General features: G+C 41.9%; 1 long non-coding RNA gene across 11 annotated transcripts in view; it reads left to right on the forward strand.

Moving 5' to 3' along the window:
* Positions 1-12,633, forward strand: part of LOC110151430 (uncharacterized) — a 660,579-nt gene that overhangs the window by 102,666 nt on the left and 545,280 nt on the right. The gene's annotated exons all lie outside the window — the stretch shown is intronic.

The following is a 12,633-nucleotide window of genomic DNA, read 5'->3' on the forward strand; positions in this document are numbered from 1 at the left end:
AACATCTTTTACTTTAGGCTGCTTGAGAATGAAAATTAGAGTGGCATAATGTCAAAGAGAATCTTCAATATCTTCATCTGGGTTTTCAGGGTTGAGGTTACAAAAGCTAGTCTGGTTTCATGAGATTCCTGTCTTTGTCACAGGTCTGGCATTAGATTGGGAGAAGGTACGCATATGTTTGGTTTAAAGAAAATGTGTAATTTGAGGCAGAAGAAATCTCAAAGTATCCCCAAGTCCCTTCTTGTTCAGTTTAATCAGTTCAGTCGCTCAGTCATGTCCGACTCTTTGCGACTCCATGGACTGCAGCATACCAGGCCTCCCTGTCCATCACCAACTCCTGGAGTGTACTCAAACTCATTTCCATTGAGTTGGTGATGTCATCCAGCCATGTCTTCCTCTGTCGTCCCCTTCTCCTCCTGCCTTCAATCTTTCACAGCATAAGGGGCTTTTCCAATGAGTCAGTTCTTCGCATCAGGTGGCCCAAGTATTGCAGTTTCAGCTTCAGCATCAGTCCTTCCAGTGAATATTCAGGACTGATTTCCTTTAGGATGGACTGGATTGATCTCCTTGCAGTCCAAGGGATTCTCAAAAGTCTTCTCCAACACCACAGTTTGAAAAAAATCAACTCTTACACACTCAGTTTTCTTTATACTCCAACTCTCACATCCATACATGACTACTGAAAAAGCCAGAGCTTTCACTAGATGGACCATTTTTCGCAAAGAATCGCCTCTGCTTTTTAATATGCTGTCTAGGTTGGTCATAACTTTTCTTCCAAGGAGCAAGTGTCTTTTAATTTCATGGCTGTAGTCACCATCTGCAGTGATTTTGGAGCCCCACAAAATAAAGTCTGCCACTGTTTCCACATCTATTTTCCATGAAGTGATGGAACCTGATGCCATGATCTTAATTTTCTGAATGTTGAGCTTTAAGCCAACTTTTTCACTCTCTTCTTCCACTTTCATCAAGAGGCTCTTTAGTTCTTCTTCACTTTCTGCCATAAGGGTGGTGTCATCTGCATATCTGAGGTATTTCTCCCGGCAATCTTGATTTCAGCTTGTACTTCATCCAGCCCAGCATTTCTCATGATGTACTCTGCATATGAGTTAAATAAGCAGAGTGACAATATGCATCCTTGATGTACTCCTTTCCCTATCTGGAACCAGTCTGTTGTTCCATGTCCAGTTCTAACTGTTGCTTCCTCACCTGCATACAGATTTCTCAAGAGGCAGATCAGGTGGTCTAGTATTCCCATCTCTTGAAGAATTTTCCAGTTTGTTGTGGTCCACACAGTCCAAGGCTTTGGCATAGTCAATAAGGCAGAAGTAGATGTTTTTCTGGAACTCTCTTGTTTTTTCAATGATCCAGTGAATGTTGGCAATTTGATCTCTGGTTCCTCTGCCTTTTCTAGATCCAGCTTGAACATCTGGAAAATCATGGTTCACGTACTGTTGAAGCTTGGCTTGGAGAATTTTGAGCATCACTTTGCTAGCATGTGAGATGAGTGCAATTGTGCGGTAGTTTGAGCATTCTTTGGCATTGCCTGTCTTTGGGATTGGAATGAAAACTGACATTTTCCAGTCCTTCAGACACTGATGAGTTTTCCAAATTTGCTGGCATAGTGTGTGCAGCACTTTCACAGCATCATCTTTCAGGATTTGAAATAGCTCACCTGGAATTCCATCACCTCCACTAGCTTTGTTCGTAGTGATGCTTCCTAAGGCCCACTTGACTTTGCATTCCAGGAGGTCTGGCTCTAGGTGAGTGATCACACCATCGTGGTCATCTGGGTCATGAAGATCTTTTTTGTATAGTTCTTCTGTGTATTCTGGCCACCTCTGCTTAATATCTTCTGCTTCTGTCCTTTAATGTGCTCATGTTTGCATGAAATGTTCCCTTGGTATCTCTAATTTTTTTTTGCAGAGATTTCTAGTCTTTCCCATTCTATTGTTTTCCTCTATTTCTTTGCATTGATCACTGAGGAAGGCTTTTTTATCTCTCCTTGCTATTCTTTGGAACTCTACATTCAAATGGGTGTATCTTTCATTTTCTCCTTTGCCATTAGCTTTAGACCACAAACTTTAGATCACAAACTATAACCTAAATCTCCAGGAAATGTATCTAGTTATATAGTCACTGTCCTATGTCTGATATTCATTTGTCAAATAACAAGATTCATAATCAGGTATAGTTATTCTTTAACTTTATGCATTATTATATATGAAATAAGCAATAATTTTTAAAGGCTGGATTTTCATTTGAGATGTCTTTTATCTTTTGGAACAAAAGAAATCAATTGGAAAAATTACAGTTTTGTGAGGGACAATGTATAAAAGAGTCAGATTTTTCTACTTTTATCCTGAAGACAAATTTAACAACCTTTTGCTCATTTAGAGATTTCATGCCTAAGAGCAATTAATTTCAGTCTACTACAGAATTCAATAGTGCAAATTCAAAATGTATTATTCTTGCTTTGATAACTGCAGCTCTGCATTTCATTGTTCAATAAGTTCTATCACTAGGCAGAGTGTAACATGGCCTCTGGTCAGAAAATAAATATAAGTAGCAGTTGTGCAAACTAAATGTTCAATTTCAAAATAACAAATATACCTTGAACCAGGGACAAATTTTTTTTGAAGAACACCTCATAAAAATTGGGCAGTTGCCTGAGCACCAACTAGAGCCAGACCTCCTGGAATGCAAAGTCAAGTGGGCCTTAGGAAGCATCACTACGAACAAAGCTAGTGGAGGTGATGGAATTCCAGGTGAGCTATTTCAAATCCTGAAAGATGATGCTGTGAAAGTGCTGCACACACTATGCCAGCAAATTTGGAAAACTCATCAGTGGCTGAAGGACTGGAAAATGTCAGTTTTCATTCCAATCCCAAAGACAGGCAATGCCAAAGAATGCTCAAACTACCGCACAATTGCACTCATCTCACACGCTAGCAAAGTGATGCTCAAAATTCTCCAAGCCAGGTTTCAACAGTACGTGAACCATGATTTTCCAGATGTTCAAGCTGGATCTAGAAAAGGCAGAGGAACCAGAGGTCAAATTGCCAACATTCACTGGATCATTGAAAAAACAAGAGAGTTCCAGAAAAACATCTATTTCTGCTTTATTGACTATGCCAAAGCCTTGGACTGTGTGGACCACAACAAACTCTGGAAAATTCTTCAAGAGATGGGAATACTAGACCACCTGACCTGCCTCTTGAGAAATCTGTATGCAGGTCAGGAAGCAACAGTTAGAACTGGACATGGAACAACAGACTGGTTCCAGATAGGGAAAGGAGTACATCAAGGATGCATATTGTCACTCTGCTTATTTAACTCATATGCAGAGTACATCATGAGAAATGCTGGGCTGGATGAAGTACAAGCTGAAATCAAGATTGCCGGGAGAAATACCTCAGATATGCAGATGACACCACCCTTATGGCAGAAAGTGAAGAAGAACTAAAGAGCCTCTGGATGAAAGTGGAAGAAGAGAGTGAAAAAGTTGGCTTAAAGCTCAACATTCAGAAAATTAAGATCATGGCATCAGGTTCCATCACTTCATGGCAAATAGATGTGGAAATAGTGGCAGACTTTATTTTGTGGGGCTCCAAAATCACTGCAGATGGTGACTACAGCCATGAAATTAAAAGACACTTGCTCCTTGGAAGAAAAGTTATGACCAACCTAGACAGCATATTAAAAAGCAGAGGCGATTCTTTGCGAAAAATGGTCCATCTAGTGAAAGCTCTGGCTTTTTCAGTAGTCATGTATGGATGTGAGAGTTGGAGTATAAAGAAAACTGAGTGTGTAAGAGTTGATTTTTTTCAAACTGTGGTGTTGGAGAAGACTTTTGAGAATCCCTTGGACTGCAAGGAGATCAATCCAGTCCATCCTAAAGGAAATCAGTCCTGAATATTCACTGGAAGCACTGATGCTGAAGCTGAAACTGCAATACTTGGGCCACCTGATGTGAAGAACTGACTCATTGGAAAAGCCCCTGATGCTGTGAAAGATTGAAGGCAGGAGGAGAAGGGGTCAACAGAGCATGAGATGGTTTAATGGCATCACTGATGCAGTGGACATTAATTTGGGTAGGCTCTGGGAGTTGGCGATGGACAGGGAAACCTGGCATGCTGCCGTTCATGGGGTCGCAAAGAGTCGGACATGACTGAGCGACTGAACTGACTGACTTGTGATCTACATTATTTTATAGCTAATCAGTAGGGTTAGACCTTTGTGCTCAAGTGGTGACATGTAATTCCTCCTTTTAAACTTTAAAAGTAATACAAAAGAATATGTTTTAAGAATATGTCTGTTGCAACCAGAATTTTAACTCGGAAAATTAACAAACACACTTATACTTCAAAATCCTGCTTTCTAACTTCTTTCAGGCGTTATACAAGGAGCCACATAGTCAGGATAGTTTGTCTTTAGCACACTCCAGAATCTGTAAGAGAAAGCCTCTAGTTACTTAGTAATACCTTTACTGTTTTTATTTTCTTCCATTTCTTTAATGTTAACAGCATACCACCATTTCTCATTGTAGGTGTGGTAAATTGTATTCTTCACAATTATTTGTTTGTGCTCCATTTTTAACTCACTTCCATACTGCCCTAGTGGAGAAGGCAATGGCACCCCACTCCAGTACTCTTGCCTGGAAAATCCCATCGACGGAGGAGCCTGGTAGGCTGCGGTCCCCGGGGTTGTACGGAGTCAGACACGACTGAGCGACTTAGCAGCAGCAGCATACAGCCCTAGTATATTGGTATTAACCCATTGAAAGTAAGCTTGGCCTTCTGATCTTAGCCCAAGGAGCCAATCTGAACAGAGGCTTTACGTGATTGGGCTTTGGATCTCTCTCTCTTGCTCCTTAGTGAGATCAATGTGTTCCAGAACTTGACTTTTCCTTCAGGCTGGAGTCTGTTATGACAAGTGGAGCTAAGCCTAGCACAGCTACAGTTGAAGCCCTCTTGTAACATGAGCAAAAAATGTGAATTTTTGTAAATTACTGACACACTGGGACATTTTTTAGTTGGCAAAACTATCAAACTTTTCTTCCCTTTGTCTCGTTCTCTCCATGGTAAATACATTGTCCATCAAAACAAGTGTGATGGGCAGACTTTCCCAGAAATTTTGAGTTTCTTGACAGCAAGATAGGGAACCTTCATAGTCACTTTGCTATCCTCAATATTTAGTGTAGGGTGAAACACAATTTTATTTAGCGAAAGATTACTTATCTTGATTAGCACACTCAATCTTTGTGGACCAAAAGATGGCCTTTTATACTCTCAACTTGTTCTTCCAACCTGTCACCCTCAGGTCTCTTAAGTTTTTCTTTGCAGTCTCAAATTAACCTCTACAAAAGAGGAAAAGAAATTGTTATAAAGAAATAATACTATTAAACATAATGGTTGCATATGTAGATTTAGTCCTTTATGTGCTAAATGCTGGACTAAGCAGTTTAATCTACTTTATTATTTAAATCTCACAGGGAGACCAATGAGTAAATTCAAGTAGTAGTTCTCTGAACAGAGGAGATTGATTTCTCCAGTTAGACTCCATACTACACTGTAACTCATCTGTAACTTATCTCAGCTTTATCTCAAGAAGTATAAACAACTTTCAAAGTCTGCAGCTGCTAAGTGGTTAACTTTAGGATTTTGAGCCCAGATACTCTGATCACAGAGTTTTGTTCTTATGCCTTTTGACATTATTTTTAAACAGAATAGTGCTTTCTTTTGCTTTGGCTAGATCTTTCGTATAATCTCCAAAGTGCTGGCAGGGTTACTGTGTGGTATGGAGCTAACTTGAGTCTGAGGCAAAGGGAATAATCAATAAACACTAATCTTGCCTTTACTTTAAAATTTGATTTTTTTTTATCATTTTGACATTATTTTTTATTTAAAATAATTATTACTGAATTTATAAAAGGATTTTTAAAGGCTTTTGTATTCCCCCGATCCAGTTAATTAACACACTGATCATTTCACATATTTATCTTTTATTCTGAAGGGAAAGAACATTTAAGTTCTACTCTCTTAGCACATTTCAGTACCTAATACAGTGTTAACAATTATAGTCACCATGTTTTACATTAGATCGTTAGATCTTATTTAGTTTATGCTGAAAAGTTTGTTATTTTACCATCCTCTCCCTATTTCTCCCAGTTCCTGGCAACCATTCAACTACTTTTCCATCCTTTGTTTCCATAAATTTTTTCCCTCTGGTTCCATGTCTAACTTATCCCAGAAAATATTTGTCTTTCTCTGTCTTACTGTTGTTCAGCCGCTAAGTCATATCCGACTCTTTGTGATCTCCTGGGCTTTGGCATGCTAGGCTTCCCTGTCCTTTACTTTCTCCCAGAGTTTCTCAAACTCTTGTCTGTTGAGTCAGTGATACCATTCAACCATCTCATCCTCTGTCAACCCCGATTCTCCTCCTGCCTTCCATCTTTCCCAGCATCAGGCTCTTTCCCAGTGAGTTGGCTGTTTGCATTAGGTGGCCAAAGTATTGAAGCTTCAGCTTAAGCATCAATCCTTCCAGTAAATATTCAGGATTGATTTTCTTTAGGATTGACTGGTTGGATCTCCTTCCTGTCCAAGGGATTCTCAAGAGTCTTCTCCAGCACCACAATTCAAAAGCATCAGTTCTTCAGCACTCAACCTTCTGGATGGTTCAGCTCTCATATTTGTACATGACTGCTGGAAAAATCATAGCTTTGACTATATGGACCTTTATTGGCAAAGTAATATCTCTGCTTTTTAATACACTGTCTAAGTTTGTCATGTCTTTTCTTCCAAGGAGCAAGCATCTTAATTTCGTGCCTACAGTCTAGTTTCTCTGTCTAGTTTATTTAACTTGGCATAATGCCCTCAAGATCCATCTTTATTATCACAAATGGCAAGATTTCTTTCTTTCTCCTGGCTGAATACTGTATATTCCATAGTATATGTGTGCATATATTGTGTATTCATTTGTGTAGAGTTATATATTCACTAAAAGACACAGTTGTTCCCACATATTGATGATTATGAACAGAGCTGCTGTGAACTTGGGAGTATAGGTCTCTCTTTATATCCTGTTTTCATTTCCTTTGGATACATACTGAGAATTTAGGTCGGCTAGTTGTGTTTTGAATTTTCTGTGGAAGCTCCTTATTGTTTTGCATAGTCGTACCAGTTTGCATTCTCCAGTTACAGAGTTTTTTCGGTAACCCTCATTAGACTTTGCGCTTGAAGCAAGTGTCACACTCCCCTGCCCATAGCCTAGTCCGAGACTTGAAGAATGGCTTCTACCAGCTCCAGAAGAGTTTCCTTCACAGTAGTCCCACCAGGCAGGGTGGTCCTTGGCCGGACATTGCCACCGTGGGCATTCCTGAACAACCACCACTGTCCTGAAGAGCAGTACAGGCTTTGCCTGGGCTCCGGAGCTGTGAGTGGGATGTCCCTTCCCTCTGCTGAGAGCAGACCCTGGGGAGGGGCGCCTTACCGACAGGGCTGCCCAGAAGCAGGGCCTGAAATGGGGGTTTATATTCAGTTGATTTGGAAGAGAGGACAGGAGTTGTGCTCAGGGGAAGAAGGATGGGGAAGAAGAGAATTGCTAAATTAAAGTGTGGTTTCAGGTTAACACTGTCTTGAGTGTGTGACCTCAGTCTGTGATAACCAGAAGCCCACCTTTTGTCCCCTCTGGTCACTGGCTGAGGCCTGGCCGTGGGAGAGGGAGACACCTCTGTCTGGGCAAGGACACTTCCTTAGTGAATGGAGCAGCTGTGAATTACTATCAGCCAGCACACAGCAGTCAGACCTGGCTGCACGGACCAGCAAAGGGTCTGGCCAGGGCCCCACCGCTGTCTAGTACAGGTGGTCCTGAAAGACACGGCTCCCAGACAGACAGGGAAGTGGATGTTTTTAAGGGGTGTCCTCTTCTCTGCCTGTCCCTCAGCAAAGGAAGTAGAATTAACTGTCCCTTGATGGCAGCTATGTGCTGAGTCGCTCAGTCATGTCTGACTCTGCGACACAGTGGACTGTGGTCCACCCGGTTCCTCCATCCATGGGATCCTCCAGGCAAGAATACTGGAGTGGGTTGCCCTGCCTTTGTCCAGGGGATCTTCCCCACCCAGGGATCAAACCCTCATGCCTTGCATCTCTGGCATTGGCAGGTGGGTTCCTTACCACTAGTGCCACCTAGGAAGCCCCTATTTCAGTGAAAAAAGAAAAACCCCAACACACACATGCATACATATGCACATTCATATATCCTTATCTGGAATATTGAAAAGCAGAAGCAGCTATCTGAGCTGCCTTCTTGCTGCCTGGTTGGAAGTAAAAGCTTTTAGTGGAAAGTCATGGACAAATTCTCCTGGGCTTGTTCCCCTGCAACCCCCGAGTCCAGGACGTCAGTGAATCATGCTAACAGTGCGTGTGCAAGCCTGGGAATGGCTTGACATGATAGCAGTATGATGAGCAAAATGGACTTCCTCCTTGAAAATTCCATTAGGGGAAGTGTCATGGCATTTAGAAGTTCCATATACTGGGGAAACTGCACTGGTCGAGTGAGCTGCAGTCAGGAGGGGAGAGGAAACTGGCTGTCAGCTGCACGCTGGGCCAGGCAGCCTGCATACAGCTCCTCTGTCAGCAGGGGGAGAGCCCTGTCACCCTTTCATTAGCAGTAATTGAATGCCTACAGAGGCGGTAATTACAAACACCAGCCAGCCTCCCAGGCTCATCTGTCTTTATCATCTCAGTCAGGGTATTGATCATTACCAGGGTCTTCCGTTCCTTTGGAGAGAGACGGGGAAATTGGATTAATAAGGCCCGACATGTATTGTGTAACATGTGCCTGCTGGGAAGACACAGCGGAAGTACTGAGAAGTGGCTTGGCTTCCTGCGGTGTCCAGGCTGCTGGCACTCTTGGGTGCTGCCTTTGCAGGGGCTTATGCTCAAGCTCTCTAGAACCCTAGCATCCTTGCTTTTGCAGGAGACAACACAACTCCACAGATATAAAGCAAACTCAGTAGCTCCCCTCCAAAGTCAACTTGATGCTGGGACCATCAAAACAAAGTAAATAAAAGAAAGAAAACATTGATGACTGGGGAACCAACTAATTATTCTGAAAACTGGTATGTAAAGGGAAAGAATCAAGCATGTGGCTGGTTTGGTTGTATGAACCATGTCTGAGTAACCAAAGAGTTGGTGAGGGAAGTTTCTCTTTATAGAAGTGGTCCAGCTAATCATAAAAAAGAAGTGGTTCTCAAACACCAGTGTGCATCAGAGTTCCCTGGAGGGCTCGTTAAAACATTGATGTTGGACCACATCCTGGAATTTCCAGTTCAGAGGTCTGGTATAAGGCTGGAGAGTTACTTTATAAGGTATTTCCAGATGCTGCTGCTACTGCTGGTCCTGGGACCACACTTTGAGGATCACTGGATCAGAGCATCACTGATTTGCAAACTTCATGAAGTAGCAGAGGCAGACCGTGATCACCAGTGACTGAATATCACATAATAAGATCCAGCTAAACAGTATACACCTCCCAATTATTGTTGTTCAGTTGCTTAGTTGTGTCCGACTCTTTGTGACCCCGTGGACTGCAGCACACCAGGCTTCCCTGTCCATTACCATCTCCCAGAATTTGCTCAAACTCATGTCCATTGAGTGGTGATGCCATTTAACCATCTCATCCTCTGTCATTGCCTTCTCCTCCCACCTTCAGTCTTTCTCAGCATCAGGGTCTTTTCCAGTGAGTCAGCTCTTTGTATTAGGTGGCTAAAGTATTGGCGCTTCAGCTTCAGCATTAGTCCTTCCAATGAATATTCGGGATTGGTTTCCTTTAGGATTGATCAGTTGGATCTCCTTGCAGTCCAAGTGACTCTCAAGAGCCTTCCACAGCACCACAGTTCAAAAGCATCAATTCTTCGATGCTCAGCCTTCTTTGTGGTCCAACTCTCAACATCTATACCTGACTACTAGAAAAGCCATAGCTTTGACTAGATGGACCTTTGTTGGCAAAGTGATGGCTCTGTTCTTTTGTATGCTGCCTAGGTTGGTCATAGCTTTTCCTCTAAGGAGCAAGTGTGTTTTAATTTCATGGCTGCAGCTACCATCCACAGTGATTTTGGAGTCCAAGAAAATAAAGTCTGTCACGTTACCATTGTTTCCCCATTTATTTGCCATGAAGTGATTCCTCCCAATAGAAATAGGCAAAAACCACCTGTGAGTACTCTCAAGATATTGATCCCGAATCTTCAAGCCAGATATAACTACCAGCTTATAGAAGATACAGAGGACAGAGACACAAAAAGTGTAACATCACCATAAGGATGCAAACAGCAAAACCCCTGCTACTGGAAACTCTTCAAGACAAGCCGTTTATCACCAAGAGGAAACGAGGAGAAGAAGGGGAATGTGTGGATTCTAGGAGAATTAAGAGACCCATGATTCTGATGGACTCTCTTGGATGCTGATCTGTTACAACAAACTGTGGAAAAGAAAACTGTGAGACAAGCAGAGAAACTTGAAAGCTGACTGGTTATTCGATGACATCAGAAATTATCACCACCCTCACTCTCCACATGCCTAGATTCCTTCTCAACACTGAATTCTCAGCTCAAATGTCATCTTTTCAAAGAGATTTTCACTGACTATCTTTCCTAGGTAGCTCCTCTTCCTCTTAGCATCCTCTTAGTTTACTGCATTGAATTGACCACTCATAATTGTTTGTCTTTTTTTTTTTTTGTTTACCTCTTCTTTTAGGCTGAAAATTCCATGAGCCCCCTGTTGCTCCTAGCTGTCATCTCTCTGGTGCACATGTGGCTAGGAGGACACTGAGTGCACAGTATTTGTTTTCTGAATGATCAATAAATCTTAGGAAATTCTAGTGTTTCTGATTTCTTTCCCCATCTCTGCTTTTAATTTTTATCTGAAATTCACAGTGCTCTGTAAAGTGGGAAATAATATTTTCCCATTTTTGCTTGGCGATGTCAAGCATGAATGATTTCCCGAAGATCACAAATTGTTCTGAACCAGCAATGCTGGGAGAAAACCCAGTCTTTCTGATTCAAAACCTGGTGAACTTTCTGTTCCAAGTTTTCATTCAGAAGTGTCTGAACATCTAAAAATAGTCATTGTAATAGTAAGTTTATACTTGATGAATTTGATGGGAGAGAGGAAGCTCTGTTTAAGGATATATTCTCTGTTCATAGAGGAAAGGGTAGCAAGCACCTCAGACGTTTCTTATTTGGGTCAGAGCAGTAGTATCTTAGGTGGTAAGTTAGTATCTTTGAAGTGTATCTGTGGTTTGTTCTCCTAGCTGGAGGTGACCTTACCAGTTCCCTGACTCTCCTGGGGTGTGGATTTGGCAGCTCACTTCTATCAGCATGTTAACATATTTAGGATTCCTCGTCTGTGTGCATTTTTCTTTTTTTGTGTGTGTGTATTTTTCTACCTTTGTCTTTTTATTGTTTTCTTTCTTTCTCCATCTGTCTCTTTTTCCTCTAAATGTCTCTGTCTCCATCACTGTCTTTATATCTCTTTTTCTCGTTCCCCATCTCTATACCTTTATTTTGGTCTCTCCCTCTATCTCTGTTACTCTCTGTCTCAAGTTCCATCTTTCTACTCTTAACCTGATGCCTCTTCCCACCTTCTACAACATTGTTTTCTGCTTCCCTTCATGAAAACCTTACTAAATAAAAGAATTGGCCCCGAGTGTTTGCCTTCCATATAACCTCCTATTCTTTCCTCCATCCACTCTGATTTGGTTTATCTGCCTTCCATTCTGCTCTAATTGTCTTTCTGGACATTTTCCATACTTCCAGATCTGATGGAAATGTTATGTTACCTGCCCTCAGAAGCACTGGGCACTGACTCTTTTTTTTTTTTCTTTTTGGCACTGACTCTTTCTTCCCCATTGAATGACTCTCTTGCTATGTTAGTCAGGGTCACTTAACTGCCACAAGAAGCAATCACAAAATCTCAGTGGCTTAACGCAATCAAATTTTGTTTCTTGCTCATTATTGTTATAATAAAGGGGCAATGAATAGGGAGGATCATGTGGGAGATTTTCACAGGCCTGGCTTAGAGTAACACGCATGTATCACTTCCACCCACTTTCCATTTGCTGTTTGCTATTCCCTTGGTCTCTCTTGGAAGTGAAAGGGTGCTAAGAAATGTCATCCCTGGCTGGCAACCTACTTCCTAGAAATAACTCTACTCTTTGGAGAGTTGAGTATGAGTGTATGGAGGGCAACTGACCCATCTTGCCCATAGATGGAGACAGGCAGGTACCAGGTCATGTATGTGCGTGGCCCAAGTCTGCAGAGCAGAGCTCAGCATGCTGTCTGCCCAAATGTTCTGTGGTCAGTGGAGGTCAGGTTTCCCAGGTCACCGTCCTTTTTCCCTAGTGTGGGTCTTAACTTCTTATGAAGACCCACCCCACAGATAAAGATTTTATGGGGCCCCCAGGTCACTTTTTTACCTAGATTTTCTCTGGAAAATGGACTGCTTTATCCAAGGTACCCTGTCATAGATCCCAGTGGAAGATAAATAGTCCTGATACAGAGGAACTAGGTTTCTTCGTGGGAGGCACATACTTAATAATTTCATATTTAATGTTCCCTGTGGTCTTTGGGCCCTAGTC

Source organism: Odocoileus virginianus, chromosome 26 (assembly GCF_023699985.2).
Source record: "Odocoileus virginianus isolate 20LAN1187 ecotype Illinois chromosome 26, Ovbor_1.2, whole genome shotgun sequence".
NCBI lineage: Eukaryota > Metazoa > Chordata > Mammalia > Artiodactyla > Cervidae > Odocoileus > Odocoileus virginianus.